Source organism: Hevea brasiliensis, chromosome 7 (genome assembly GCF_030052815.1).
Source record: "Hevea brasiliensis isolate MT/VB/25A 57/8 chromosome 7, ASM3005281v1, whole genome shotgun sequence".
NCBI classification, from domain to species: Eukaryota; Viridiplantae; Streptophyta; class Magnoliopsida; order Malpighiales; family Euphorbiaceae; genus Hevea; species Hevea brasiliensis.
The window spans coordinates 6,284,385-6,299,578 of record NC_079499.1 but is presented as its reverse complement, the minus strand read 5'-3'; the positions used below and the strand labels follow the sequence as shown (position 1 = coordinate 6,299,578).

General features: G+C 31.9%; 1 pseudogene; it reads left to right on the top strand.

Annotated features, from left to right (window-relative positions):
* Positions 1-1,775: 1,775 nt before the first annotated feature.
* LOC131181631 (cytochrome P450 CYP82H23-like) lies at positions 1,776-4,148 on the top strand (annotated as a pseudogene).
* Positions 4,149-15,194: the final 11,046 nt, after the last annotated feature.

Here is a 15,194-nt window from a genome sequence, read left to right as displayed (position 1 = left end):
AACCAGAGCACTCGATTCTCTACATAGTGTCGGTTGAGATTGTTTAAAGCAAGATACTGAAAAAAAAAAAAAAAAAAAAAAAAAAAAAGAGGATACTGTAATCTGCTTCATGACAATCTATTCTAGAAGAAACCAAAGCACTCAATTATCTACTATGAAATAATTGTCTAGTCATAATGATAGCTATAAGCCACATCATTTCCACAACTATATAGCACTACCACAAATTTTTTACATGTTAATATTTCCATATGGCATCTAAATTTTTTTTTAGAAGGCATCTAAATTAATTTGACCTTGAGTTTAATAAAATTAAATATGATAAATAAAATTACTAAATAATCTATACCTGTTTTTTAAGAAAAATACCAAGTACTCAAATACCTATATCATTATTCATTGATGGGTGAAGAACAATAGGAACTATTCAGCCAAATGCCTGGTAGTTGTTGTACGAAGAGAAAACTTTTCAAAACCCAGTCAAGTTTGTATATTGAATTAAGTAATCCAACAGGTGCAGCAGAAACAAGAAAACATAGAAATTGCAAGTCATAAATTTACAAGACTAAAGCCAAGAAAATATGGAAAAAATGATTTCCCCAATAGCCAAGAAAATTAGGAAAAATATGGCAAGCTGAAGGAACTCAAAATTTTCAAGATCAGATAAAGCCATTGCCTTCTCATTACCTAGTCTTAAGCTTGGGAAAATCAAGTACGGACTAGATTAATTTTTTTTCCTGCCATCGTATCTGCAAACGCAAAAAAGAACTTGAAGATTTATTTAATAAATAGAATATAAGATATACACAATTCGAGCAAGCATACAGCGTTATTCAAGGTGTGCCTTAAACTCAAGGCTCACCAGACTAACCCTAATGTCTCTATGAGAGAAAGGCAGATGATTAATCTTTGATAAGTGCTTGACCTATACACCTAAGTGCAAGGATCTAGAAAGGGGCACCTTATTTATTTTTACTTCCTCAAACACTCCCATATATGCTACTAGATCCAAAATTTGATGACCTACTAGAATCTTTTGTTGTGTTGAAGGAGGTTGTTAGAATTAGTAATTCTGGCAATAAAAGTATCAGAATCTCATTAAACCACCACACCTAAGATTGCAAACAACCATATTTCCATTTTCAACACTTATGCTCCTTTAATCCCTCTCCTCACCTGTTTTCAATCTTCTCCCATTATTTCTTTGATCTTTACTACATGGACTCTTCTATTTCTAGTTTATTTGAAATTGTCCACTTTTGTTTTTAACACCACTAATAATGTCATGCGAATTCTTTATTTTAAAGTTTTTCTGAAATTATTTATTTGTTGTTTTTTTTATCATGCTATTTAAGTCATCTATTTCTTGATTATTTGCCATATGTTTCTTAAAAAATGAAACACTAATATGCTATTTAATTAGTTTTTTTATTTCTAGGATATCTAAAATTGGGAGTCTTCATTCTGATATCATGATGGATAAATGATCATGTTTTGTAAATACTAATCAATATCTAAATGAAATTAAAGTTATTATCTATACCCATCCTACTATAAATTTAAGATACAAATACATAATATTTATTTATTTAATAAATAAATTTCATTATACATTTTATATTTTGAGTGGGAAACAAATTCCCTTAATTATAATAACATCCCCGAAATAAAATCTCAATTCCTATTAACAGTAAATTTATGAAGTTCTATAAATTCTACTGTGTCCTTCAAGTTCAGCACTTAAGCAAATCCTTCCTCTAGAGTCCAAACCCATCATGGATTTCTCTTCAAATTTTGTAGCAATTCTAGGAGTCCTCGCTCTTGTCCTACTTTATAACCTATGGAGGGGAAAATATAGCAGTAAGAGGCGCTCTTTATCCCCACAAGTGCCTGGTGCCCTACCAATTATTGGTCACCTTCACCAACTTGGTGCCCGGAAGCCATTTGCCCGAATCTTGGGCGACATAGCTGATAAAAAAAGGCCCTATCTTCTCCATCCAAATGGGGATTCACCGCACAGTGGTGATCATCAATCAATGCATAATGAAAGAGTTTTATACCACAAATGACAAATACTTAGCTTCACGTCCACAATCAAGCCAATTAAAGCACCTAATACAACTATGCATCCTTTGGTTTCTCGCCTTATGATTCCTATTGGCACGACGTGTGCGTAAGCCCGCCATTGTCGAGGTCCTCTCCCCCCACAGGCTTAAGTTGCTGAAGGATGTTCGAACATTTGAAGTGAGTTATGTCATTAAGTATATATTCAAACAATGGAAGGAAAATAAAAACAATCCAGTCAAGGTTGACATGAGCGAATTGCTTGAACATTTGGTGCTCAATATAATGACAAGAATGGTAGCCGAGAAGCGATACTTCAAAGTAGACAATAATGGACACGATGAAAAGGGACGTCCCATTGGACAAATCATGAGGGATTTCATGTATGTTGCTGGTGCTTTTGTTAATTCCTTCAGACTTGGTTCCATTTCTTGGATGGATGGATTTTTTGTGGCTTGTGAAATCTATGAAGAAGATTTTGAAGGAATTGGATTCCATTATGGATGTCTGGGTTCGAGAACATGAGTTGAGAAGGCTCAATGGTGAGGTGGAGACCAAGAAGGATTTCAAAGATGTTTTGCTATCTGCAGTTCATGATGATTCCCAATTCGGCAATTCTAGTGAAACCGTCATCAAAGCAACAATATTGGTGTGTGTGTGTATATATATATATATATATTTAATATCTATACAATTATTTATTTAATTTTTTTTATAAGCAAGCAAAGAATTTTATTAAAATAAGAAAGAAAACAAAACAAGAAACAAGGAGAAAGCACCAAAAGACTCCTATAAATAAGCCAGCGAACAGATAGACTAGAAACCCACACAGCAAAAAAGAAAAAGGCCAAAGAAACCGAATGGATTAAAAAGAGGTGGAAAAGGGCCCAAAAGACAGAGGAGATACAAAAGACATTATCCATGAGAGACCTGTAAGATTTTTGCTCAATAATTAATATTACCATATGAGTCAAAATCAATTTCTTTAATAGGGCTTAATATTAATTAATATTTATTTTAATTAATACAAACCCTAATTATATAAAAATTACTTTAATTATCATAAATCCTAATTGTATATGGATTACTTGGTAGGCGTACCAGATTAAATTTTGGAGATATATATATATAAACTGATCCTCTCTTTACCCATAAGAACACGCATATTCTCTTTCAAAAAGTTAGAGATATTAAAGTCATCTCAAGAAAATTTTTCATCACTAAAGTTTTGTGTGTCAATCAAAAAAGATATATATATAAACTGATTCTATCTATACTCATAAGCACACGCACATTCTCTTTCATAAAGTCAGAAATATTAGAGTCATCTCAAGAAAATCTTTCATCACTAAAGTTTTCTATGTCAATCAAGAATGGTCAAGAGAAAATAAATCAGTTTATTGAATCAAAGAGTCTCTCTCAATTATTATCATGCTTCAATTAAACTCTGCATTAGGTACACTTTTTACATCTATGAGAATTTATTTATTCAAGATCTATTATTAGGGTGATAGTTGAATCTTATATTTATGATTCATCTTATGTTTATCATTGTTATGGTATATTAAGAATTATTTTTTTACATGTGGTATCAGAGCCATAGGTTTTGAATAATTAAATTTTTTATCAAATTTATGATGATGAACATGATGTTAATGTTCTTACTTGTTGTAAGATTTGGGTAGAATTAAAGTGTAAATCGTAAAAGTTTTATAATTAAGGTTAATAATTAAAATAATAATAATATTATTATTAAAATTTGAACCAATTAAGTTTTGGGCATGAGGATTATTAACACGATAAAAAATTGTGTTATGAAGATATTTAAGTTTGAGATCAATTTCTTTAAAAAAAAAAGAAATTAAAAGAAAAAAAATTATATATCAAAGTGGCTTCTGGATCCCATTAGCTCTACATTTAATATTTCTGACCTATCTCCATATCTTGGTGTAGATTTAAATTCGATGACGAATTCTTTCCAAGAAAGAGGGGATGATGAGCATCATGAGGGCAATATGGCTGAACCACTTTCCATGTTCAAGGGAGTAATCACAAAAACTAGGACTAAATCAAGCACATATTGATCAAGTATGGCAGTCCAACATGCAAGGAATTCAAGGGGAGCACAAATGTGTCGTGTTTATGCAATTCGGTATTCAAAGTGAACCAAACCATGGTCTAACAAAGTGAGCCGAACCAAGGTCCAACCAAGTGCACCAAACTGAAGCTCTTCCATCCCAAAGACATTCCAATTCTATCCATTCAGCAACCTTGCAACTTGTAAGCTTTATCCAAGTTACAAATGAAAGTGGGAGAGTCTTTTGTCCAAGATATAAAGGAAAAACCAACATTGCCATTTTCAGCTACAAGATAAAAGAAACTTTTGTCATCAGATTTCAAAATTTAGATTTCAAAATCCAAATTTGGTTCAGACTTGTAAATGTGGCTTTTACCTAAAATGGGGGTTAATGTATTTTGTCCAATACTTGGAGAAATTCTTGGATAAAGATTCCAAGTGTTGGATGAACCATGAGCAGTCTTATAAGGCTTTCTTCTTCATTTTGTTAGTTTCAGTTTTACAATCTACCATTGTTAAGCTTGTGAGCTTAAGAACTCCTTTGAGAGAGTTTATGCATGTTCTTCCTAAATTCTACTGAGAACTTAGATTCAATATAAGTTAGTCACTTATATTGTCTCATTTTAATATCTGGTGTAATTGGCACAAGTTGCCTTATTTGTATCAGGTCCTTGACTTTCTTTTACTAATCAAAGTGGTTATTCATTACATGTTGGTGTTTATGTTGTCTTGTAGTAAAATAGTTATTTAAGTTGTGATTGTTGCTTGGTTTTGGTCGTTCCATGAGAAAATCATTACAACAGAATGTGAACTTGCTTTCAGCCTAGATGCGAGCTTGCATCATAAGTGTTTTATTTGCATAAGGTAGTGCAGTTTTAAGTTGTGATTGTTGCTTGGTTTTGGTCGTTCCATGAGAAAATCATTTCAACAGAATGTGAACTTGCTTTCAGCCTAGATGCGAGCTTGCATCATAAGTGTTTTATTTGCATAAGGTAGTGCAGTTTTAAGTTTCACAAGCAGAGAGCTGCATAAGCAGACACACAAGCTCGTGTGTGAGGTCATGCAACTTTATTTTTTATAACCATATCTCTCTTTGTGTCTACTCTAGACTTGAAGTGCTATGGAACCAAACACGACACATGGGCTTGTGTGTGTGCTCGTTTGTGAGGTCTTTGAATTAAAGTTGTGCTAACTCAACAAATCTCACGTGAATTTCTTCTCCAGACTTCTTCTATGCCTCATTTTTTACCTTTTATGGTAGAAAATCTAGAGATATATATTCATGTTTTTCTTAGTTGTAAAGAGAAGATGAAAGAAAAAGAAAATAGAGAAGAACTTAAGATTTTTATAAGAAGAGAAGGACGGCAGCAAAGAAAAACTCAATTTTCTTATGCACTAAGTGGATTCAGTCTAGATTTATACTCCATCTAGGTTCTTCGATTCTTTATCTTATTTTCATGTTCATAGTCATTTTCTTTATAGTTTTTTTTGTTTGTAATTTGAACACGAGTGAGTAGATTTTTTATAGATTTCAAAGTTGGGATGTAATACTCTAGTTAATATCATGTTATTGATATGATTTTATTTGATAATATTGGGTTTTTATGAATTGATTCATCTCCTTTTGCTTTAATGCTTGTTTGGGTTTAGGATCCCACTATGTATTGATACAAATCATTAATTGATGAACTGAAAGGTAAAGATTAGTGGTAGAAAACTAATGATTTGAACTTATAACTTTAGATCTAAAGATAGACTAGGGTTATAAAAGAGTTTTTATAATTAATTAAATATCCTAATGGGTTTTAACTAAATCAAGAGCCACGAAAGTAAAAACTAATTTGGTTAAAACATATTTTTGATATCTTGAAAGAGAATCTGAGGGAGTTTAGAATTAATCTTCTTCAAAAACACAATTACCCATTCATTGAACTAAATAGAAAAGTACCCCATTAATTAAAGTCTGAACCCCCAATTCTATAATCACATTTTATTAATTGACATTTGTTTGTTTTAGTTTGCTTGATTAATTATAAATGCATTTTTATTACTCTATTTTTAATTAGTTAATTTCATTTACATAATTATCGTAAGTCTAAATAATCCACGTAATCAAGTTTTGATAACCAACTCGATCCTTACAAGAACGATATCATTGTACTACCATGAATTCGTGCACTTGCAGATTTTGCAATAACAGTATATCCCACACATCCTACCTCATGTGTTGTCGAATTTTGATTCTTCATTTACTTAAGGATCTTTTGTTGCATTTGAATTGTACTTGACAGTCCTATGTTCCAATTCTCTGCCTTCTGTCTAGCAACAAGTTCATACTCAAGTGGCGTCTCAAAAACAAAGGCAACAACCGCATTACTCTTCTCTTTATTCTTCTTCATCTTGTAGTCAACTAATTAGGATAACCATAAAGCTTGAAGTGGGTTTTCCTAACATGGCCATTTGCATTACAGTAAGTACACTCCCTTGTCTCTTTTTTCCCCTAATCTTTCCTTTTATGGAGCCTTATTTACCCCCCCCTTTCCCTTTCTGAGTATTGACAGTCGTTATAGCCATTGTATAGTCAAACTCGTCAATTGCCATATATGTGATGGATCTCTCTTTGTTTTTCAACCCTTAAAACCATAGAATAAGCTCAATTCACATGGGGAAAGGATCCATTATTAAAATCTTATTACTCACATAAAACCTTATTTGTAAATAGTTATAATATTTAAGGATTAATTTATAAAATATATGGATAATTTTATACTTAACTAAAATTTTTAAAGATCTTAAAATAATTAATTCATATATTAATAATATGACTCACATTTTTTAAAACATAGAAACTAAATTATTAAGAAAATAAGAATTTAGAAACTAAATTATTTTCATATTAAAAAATAAAAATAAAGACATTTTAATATTTTTACTAAAATTAATGGTAACTTAAAGAAAATCTAATTGCATGAGTAAGTTATAAATTTTATCAAATTTCAAGAACTAAATTACATAATTTTAAAAATATAAGGATTAAAATTATAAGTTTTATAAAAACGTTAGGAACAAAATTACAATTTATCTATTACTTATTAGGCGAGATGAAGTTTTAAAATTAATTTATTATTTTAAAATTTTTATAATTAAATTTTATTAAATTTAAATTAATTTATAATAATTTTTAATTAGTTTCTGAAACATAACTTTAGTAACAATGACAAACAAACCATTATTGGCCACAAGGGGATTTTTTTTCTCTAGGCCTAGGCAGGACGGAAAACAAAGAAAATTACACATCTGACATTAACGAGCATTAGGCCAAGGCCAAGGCACACCTGACACTACTGAAAATTATGGTAAGTGGAAATTTAGAAAAAAATAAGAAAATTGGGAGAATTTTAATTTTTTTTAATATTAAGAAAATATATAGACAATTTAATTAATATAATTTTTTTATTTTTCTTTTAAAAAATATTTATACGTATTTTTTGTATTATTAAATGCATGTAATTTTTTATTTGTAATAAACGAAATTCGATATATTACACTACAAGAAAAAAGGAGATTTGAAACCGAATATTCGGTTTCAAATCAGTTAAAATCGGTTTCTAAATACATTTAGAAACCGATTTGAAACCGAAATATTCAGTTTTAAATCCGCAAGTTTCTAAATGAATTTGAAACGGAAAATGGCATCCGTTTCAAATTCTGAATCTATTTTCAAACCACTATTCCGTTTCAAATTTAGAAACCGCATATATTCGGTTTCAAATTCCGTTTTAATTTAAAAACTGATATTTCGGTTTCAATTTTTTTGAAACAGAAATTCCGTTGCAAATCGGTTTCTAAATTCTGAAACCGATACTTGTGTTGTTGGATTAGAAACGGAAAAATTCGTTTTTAATCCGTTTCAAATTACTAGTAGAAAATTTTTATTTTTTTATTTAATATATTATTTCCTGTATTGAAGCATATAATATAATATTAATTTTAAATGCTCAATATCATAATATTTATAATATCAGGCTATCAAATATCAAATATCAGTCAATATTATATATAAATATGACAGTGAAGGGTTATGACAATAATATCTCGTATGGAAAAATAAAATATCATAATAACAAAAAAACAAGCTACTTGTCATCAACAAGATAATCACTCATCACCACTATCAGCCTCTCTACCATCATCTTGATGAGTCGCATGTGGAGTTGGGGCTGTAAACTGCGTACCCTGCATCATTTGTGACATCATGTTTTGCATCATTTGTTGCATGCGCTCCTCCAATGTCTGCTCACGTTGTCTATATCTCTCCTCTAGCATCAACTCGCGTTGTCGATCTCTCTCCTCCATTGCAACCAAACTATCCTTGAGCGTTGCAATAGTCTGATGCAATTGTTGAATCTCTTCCTGCATTGCCTCTGACTGAGCACAATAGGATGCGATGAAGATGATCCATGTGATGAGCTAGGGTAAAAATTGATGCTTGAGATCCAATGCCATAAACCTGTTCTTCTTCTCCCCACAACTTGATAATATAGTGCGACCTCATCTACAATAGGAGGGTCACTGCACCCCTCTTGTGGTTGAGGCATTTGCTCCTTAAGCGCCAAAATGCATCTGCATAAGTCAATACACATATTTTAAATTTATTTTTCTTGGCAATTGAATAAACAAACTCACTTATTCATTTTTTTCATATAATTGAAAGACATAAAATACTTGTTCACTTACCTTAATTGATTGCGCTCGTGAATCAACCATATCGGAGGTGCCTTTCCTAGTGTGGGTCTTATGGAAAAGTTCATAAGGAAAAGGTCTTGGCCAAGTGGGCTTCTGAAAGATATAATGATTTTAGTGATGTTTATAATAATGTTCGATTATTTGCTACTAATATGTAGGCAGACAATAACAAAACTAGTAAATACGAAATCATTACCATCCTATAGTAAATATGAAATCATTACCATTCTATCTGCGTGAGTAGCATGTGAAACTGAACCCCTGTGTGTCTAGAGATGCACCTTTAACTCCCCTATCTCACTACAGCGGTTAGCGGTGAATTGATGGCTCTTGGCTTTAAACTCAGGCTACTCCATGCCTCCTTCCATTTTTGCATTGTACTATTAGGCACGATGACCTTGGATTTTCCTTTCTGACATTGCACATTAGGGCCTTATAGCGCTCTGTGACCTTACGCCTCAAGCTTCCTTTACTAGTGGAGTCACCTCTTGCCAATCAAAGTATTTACGGTATAAAATAAATAAAAATTAAGACAGTTGTATTAGTATGATAATATTTTAGAAAAAATTAATGACATTTCCCTAAATTTTGGACAATCCAACCTAGTTATTAGGTATTAATTGCACTGTTAAAAACACTTCATATATTCTCAACAATAAATAACATCCACCCCAACTACAACAACTCACAACAATATATATTTTCAATATCACACAAATTGTACATATAGATCATTTAAGCATTAATATACTTCAATTGTGTTCTTTTACATTAATTCACAAATTCTCATCACTTAAATGATATTTGTTCATAACATTCTTTTTTGAGGTTTCATAAACTATGCAAATTAGTTATCTGATAGCTAATATTTAAATATTTATTTTATTACTTGAAATTCATCCAAGTAAAACTCTTTTGTTTCAGGCGTGATAGTTTTCCAACGATTGCCCCTCTGGGTCCATCCTCTCCTTGAAGATATTCTTCATCTTCTTAGCACATTCCTCGGATGGATGTAACTTTGTACAAAAGAAAGACAGCAAATATATTGATTTTATGTAAATGTAGAAACACAGTACTTCAATTCCCAATGATATGAAATACCAAATCATAGATAAAGTTAATTAATTTTAAATACTTACGTGCCATTAATGAGCTTTATTCTTTTCTTTCTTCCAAATGTAGTGAGTGATAGGCCATCCATCGATGATATTGGTGCTGCCCCAACTGAAGGACCTTTATGACGGAGGTTGATCCAATTGCAGGCTCAGAAGATGGGGTAATAGGTGGTGGCGGTGGAGGTGGAGGTATAGCTCGATGCTGTGTTGAAGCAGTAGACCCCTCTGGATCTGGTGCCGACCTCCCAGTGGATCGTGAAGGAACACGAGGTGACCACTGTGTAGATTGGTCTAGTTGATCATTGGGCTCATCACGCAGGTAAGCGCCTTATTGTGAATGACCCAACAAACCTCCCTGCGACCGTTGCCTCGCATCTTGCATAAATAATTGTATTAATTAGTTAGCTTCATTCAACTTATGATACATAATACAGATGAAATTAGTTAGAGTTTATACTTCAAGTTTAGAAATATAAATTCATTAAGAGAAATACCTAATTCTAATTAGTATCACTATCATATACATCATCGCATTCCTCATCACTTTCTGAGTCCAATTCAAGCTCTTCTTCATCTTCAACATCCTCTTCATTAATTTCAACTAGTACACCGTTTTGATCATTCAAGTATTGTTGTTGATCATCATCATCGTCAATTTGAATCAAAGGGACTTCCATTTCATCTTCTTGAAATGGTTCTTCCCGTGCAGGGGGGGTTGTGACATTCACTTGCTCAGGAAGATCAATAACAGATCTCGCTTTGATTTTGAACACAGCCCACCAATCATCCTTGTCACGTTTTAAGCTTGGATATATGGAATAATTCACCTGAGCAGCTTGGATAGCAAGAACAAATGGTTCATACCTATTGAAGGATCTTTTATGATTAATATCCACAAGTTTATATTTTGGATGAATCTTTGTTCCCACATTTGGTGTTGGATCAAACCAATCACATTTAAACAATACAGTTCTTTTGATTGGTAATCCAGGGTACTCCAATCGTAGCACTTCAATTAATTGTCCATAGTAGTCACTTTCATTAGTACTGTAATTAGTCCCCTTGATACATACCCCATTGTTCATCGTTGCCCTATGCGAACCATAACCTTTAGTGTGAAATTTATAACCATTAACTACATAACTATTGTAGCACATAACACTTCTTAATGGACCCTTTGATAGATCCTTTAAAAACTGGCTTGATATATTGTTGGAGGGATTGTGAACATATTTATTGAACCACTTATCAAATTCACGCTCTAGTTTCTCATCAACTTGTTTATCATTGATATTTGGATTGGCCATGTGTAACTCATTAACAAAAATGCTGCACACAATGAAAATAGTTAATTACATGTTTGGAATCAATAATGGCATTGCAACAATTATAATAATTGAATATTAGAAAAACTTACTCAATATGCGGTTTTACTTCTATACAATTCAACAAGATGTACATTTGTCTGCTTGAAATTCTTGTTACGTGAGATATCTAACCTTTCCTTTTCCCGGTGGCCTCTGGAATGAGTGAAAATTGATAGATTCCTAGATGTTCATCCATATGTTATTGTATCATCATTGCGTGGAACCTTTCGATGCCTTGTGTTGACATGGGGTTCAAAATAATGGCCTTGAGAATGACGATGCTTCTTCAACTAAGTATGCATTGCATATGGAACCTTCCACTTTGGCTTTATTTTTCACATTATTTTTTAACTTCCTAAGGTACCTGTACCATTTACTATTTAGTCACAACAAAGTTTTTATTTCTCCATGTAATGATAGTATACAACAATACATTAAACTAGTTACCTCTCAAATGGATACATCCACCGATATTGCACAGGACCCAATCCATGCTTCATAAGCCAAATGCCTTTGGAGATGTTCCATGGAGTCAAAGAAACTTGGAGGAATATACGCTCTAGTTTACATAATATAATAGGAATCTCTTCATTGAGCTGTAACATGGCTTCTTCTCTAAGTGTTGTTGAAGTTAACTCTCTAAAGAAATTGCTCAATTCGGTCAATGCTTGCCACACATTTTTGGAAGCAATTCCTAAATGCTATTGGGAGTAATCTTTGCATAAAGACATGACAATCATGGCTTTTCATCCCAAACAACTTTAGTTTTCTCATGTCTATACACCTACCCATGTTTGACACATAACCATCAGGAATCTAAGATTTTTAAGCCATTCACACAACACTTGCTTTTGATTGTTTGTCTAATGTGTAACATGCTTTAGGATACTTTCTGTTGCCATATCCTCTCTAACTCAATTCGGTGACAAAACTCTTTCAAATCTTCTCTTGATTTTGCATTGTCCTTCGTCTTCCCTTCAACATTCATCACAGATTAAAAATATTTTCAAATACATTTTTCTCTATATGCATGACATCCAAGTTGTGGCGAAGCATGTTAGTACTCAATATGGCAAATCCCAAAAATGCTCCGTCTCTTCCAACCCGTGTTTTTGCTTTGCAACTGTTATTCTCATCTGCACCCATATCTGTGACACATTAATCCTAGATGTTCTATTTGTTCTAAAATTTCCTCACGGATAGAATGGGGAGCACTTTTGTAATCTTGTTCTTTCTAAAAGCAATTTTATTAAATCTGAAAGGATGGTTAGTTGGTAAGAATTTACGGTGATTGTCAAACCATGATTGTTTACCACCCTTTGTCAATGTGAATGCATCTGAATCGTCCCTACAATATGGACAAGCAGTCTCGCCTGTTGTGCTCCAATCGGATAACATTGAATATGCAGAGAAATCACTTATTGTCCATAATAACGCAACCCTCATATTAAAATTATTCTTCTTTGATGCATCATATGTCTCAACTCCAACTTCCCACAAGCTGTTTCAACTCTGCAATAAGAAATTTGTAAGTACACATCCAATTTGTCTTTTGGGTTTCTCGGACCGGGAACTAGTAGTTAGGAACATATACTCTTCCTTCATACATAACCAAGGAGGCAAATTGTAAGGAGTGACAATGGTAGCCAAGATGAATATTGTTGTCGGTGACCGAATGGTTGAAACCCATCGGTGCACAGTCCTAGCCTTACATTCCGAACCTCAGCAGCAAATGAAGGATGTGTTTTATTAAAATGCTTCCATGTAGTTGCATCTGAACAATGACACATTACCCCATCTTCATGGTCATGCTCAGCATGCCATCTCATTTCTTTTGCTGTTGCATTCGAAGCATATAATCTTTGCAATCTCTGTGTGAGAGGAAAGTAGTACATTTTCTTATGTGGCACATTGGTTTGAAAATTAGAAGCGCCTCGACTATGTCGTTTGAACCGTGGATGGTCACAAAATTTGCAATTCGTTAACTCACTATCTTCAGCCCAATATAACATACATCCATTAGTACAACAATGAATCTTCTCAGCAGTAGGCCCAATGCTTGAACCAACTTCTTACGTCTTGTAAAAGTTTTGATCATTAAATTTTCATCTGTTAACACCTCTTTCATAAGTTGACAAATGTCATCAAAACACCTTTCTGACAAATGATGTTCTGCCTTGATGTTCAACATCCTTGCAACAACTGAGAGCTGCGAATGGCTTTCACAACCTGGCCACACCTCTTGATTAACAGCTTGCAACATGTCATACAATTTTTGAGCTGATGGATTTGGAGGCTCCTCCATTACATCCTGAAAGAAATCAGGACCTGCTGCATCCATTACCATTTGCTCATAGGTATTGCTTGTGCTATTATCAACCTCTTGAACAGACTCCGCTATCATAACATTTATGTTTTGACTATCAATATTACTTGTGCGGGGTTCCCCATGTAGAATCCATTTATAATAATATGGCACAAATCCATGCTTCATCAAATGTAACCGAATTGTATTCTCATCAGCATAATTACGATTCTGACACTTTCGATGATTACATGGACACTTCAGTTTATCCCCATCCATCCACTCTGGATGTTGCTTAGCAAATGTTATGAATTGTTCAATACCTTCTATGAATTCTGAGGTCAATAGACCATCTTTTAACCTAGCATACATCCATCTCCGATCTGATCCCATTTTCCTAATAGCTGTGTAATAATTAAGTGAATATTAGTAATGATATGTCATATATCAGAATTACATCATATCCCCAATCATGCGTTGAAAGGTAAGGCCCTAACCCAATTAGAATTGTATCATCTCTACCAATAACAGACAGATAATGACATGTCATATATTTGTAAAAATTCCAGCAGCATCTCCCATTAGTTCTCCAAGTGCACAACATAAAATTTGCACCCAGAGAACAATTAGGTTTAAATATGCGCTCCGCCCTCTGTGTAATAACCAGAGGGAAAGACTAGAGCATATGAAAATTTAAAAATTTTAAAAATTTTGTAAATTGATAAATTAAATTGAATAAAAAAATTTTAATTTGATTTAATTCATTTTAATTTATATTTTAATTTTATTATTATTATTTATTTATTTATTTTTTAATTATTTTAATATAATTTAGCTCAAAATTGAATTTAACGGAAGCTGTTTTGATATTAATTATCCACGAAAATTTTGTAATGCCCTTTTTTTTTTTTCGTTTGCATTCAACATATGGAATTGGTTAAAATTTAATTTATTTTGCTAAATAAATTCAAAAGTATATTATATATTTCTAATATATTTAAAAATTAGCAGTTAAATATTAAATATAAATATCAAATTTAAAATAATAAATTATAAAACAAATGTGTATATGGTTAATCTTGTAGTTATAAATATTTTAGGGTAATTTATAACTAAGTTTATGAAATATAGCAAAATCAATGTGTCCCTAATTTATTTTAGTAACAATTTATTTATTAAATTTAAATTATGATGATAAATTAGTTCTGTCATTAATTGCTTTTTAATTTAAATAAACTTATTTTTTAAAAATTTATTTATTAAAAAAATAATTATTATATTTAAATAATTATTTATTTTATATTTAAATAATTATATAAAATTATTATTTAATTAATTTATTTTTATAAATTTATATTTTTTATTACATTTAATATGTCTAATATTATTTCATCCTTCTATTTTCACCAATAAGATGGAATTGACAGACAGCAAATACATATCAACACTTTTCTTTATTAAGGATGAGGAGATTGATTGCTTTATATATATATATATATATATATATATATATATATATT